The following is a 1,456-nucleotide window of genomic DNA, read 5'->3' on the forward strand; positions in this document are numbered from 1 at the left end:
CTATATGCACCGATCTTGCAAAGATTCATATAAAGCAAAAACTACTTAAAATTGAAAATATAAATTGAGCAAAATTCAGATAGAGAATATTTTTTCAGAATGGAGCATGCTGAGTTTTTTTAGGAAGAAAGTTAACATTACACATTTTTATGTGTATCCATGGATCATTTACAAATGTGATCGTGTGCTGTCTGATATAGTAGCCATTGGGCATAAAGGACTACTGAACACTGTGGCAAGTCCAAACTGATATATGCTGTACATATAAAATGCATGCCAAATTTTAAAGACTTAGTATTAGAAAGAAAATGAATACGAAATACCTCATTAATAATTTCTATTAAAAATGTTGAGAGGAAAATGTTTTGAATATATTTTAATAAAACGTCATTAATTAACATTTTGCTTTTCTTTTAACATGCCCACTAAAAAATTTAAATGATGTGTGGCTTGCATTATTTTGCTATGGTCCTTTCTGAGACAGGACCACTAAAAATGATCACGTCAACAAATGCAATTTGCTAGTTCCTTTGTCCTCGCACTGAACGCCCAGAAGCCGAAATCCCCTGATGGATCAGTGCACAGCGCAGTGTCTCTGCTCCGGCACAGCTGAAGAAAAGTGCACAATCACGAAGACGGTACCGGTACGAGGCCGGTCCTGATGGACTCAGGCCACTGCTTGTCAATCCTGCTACGGAACTTCACCCCTGCCTCTCCTCCCTCTCAACAATCATTGCAAACCTTAACTACCCTAGTGGAGGCCCCTGAAAATGGATCTCACCAAAGAGTGTTAGAAGGCGCGTGAGAAAAAGAAATCTACAGACCGATGGATATGTAAGCACTTAGTAGTAGTTTAAGCAACAAAACGTGTTCTGCCTGGCACACCGATTGGATAAAGGCACCGATACAGACCTGAAGTAACGGCTTCCTGTCGGCACAGTTTATGCCCCCAATAAAGACCATGTTGGGCATGATCGGCCTGGGGTAGTTCAACACAAAGTCTCCTCTGAACAGCCACACGGATGCATACCTGTAAATATCCACCAGCGACACCTGTCTCTGAAGAAGCTCAGAGGCCAACCTCGAGTAAGGTGAAAATGTAATGTCGCAAATATACTTCATACTGACAGGGTAGATCATGTTCTTGACTCTTTGCAGGAATGTCATGTGGTCTGAATTCCTAGTAAATAACGTAGGAATATAAGAAGAAGGGTTTGGGCACTGTGTGGCCTCATAATCCAGGTCACATGGAAGGAAATTTAAAAAAAACACAGCAGGAACCGATAGGTACTGAGCCAGCACTGCTCCACAGGGGTAGACAGGATCCGTTAAAACCACATCAAAGGCACTGGCATTCAGATGCCCGATCAAGTCCTTGTTATACAACAGCGCCACACAAGTCTTTTCAAAGAACAAAGAAATATTTTTCGAAATTGCCATTACATTTAAATACATT

At 40.7% G+C, this 1,456-nt stretch overlaps 1 pseudogene; it reads right to left on the reverse strand.

Moving 5' to 3' along the window:
* Positions 1-816: 816 nt before the first annotated feature.
* LOC105310036 overlaps positions 817-1,456 on the reverse strand; it is a 1,072-nt pseudogene continuing 432 nt past the window's right edge.

Source organism: Pteropus vampyrus, unplaced genomic scaffold, assembly GCF_000151845.1.
Source record: "Pteropus vampyrus isolate Shadow unplaced genomic scaffold, Pvam_2.0 Scaffold997, whole genome shotgun sequence".
NCBI classification, from domain to species: domain Eukaryota; kingdom Metazoa; phylum Chordata; class Mammalia; order Chiroptera; family Pteropodidae; genus Pteropus; species Pteropus vampyrus.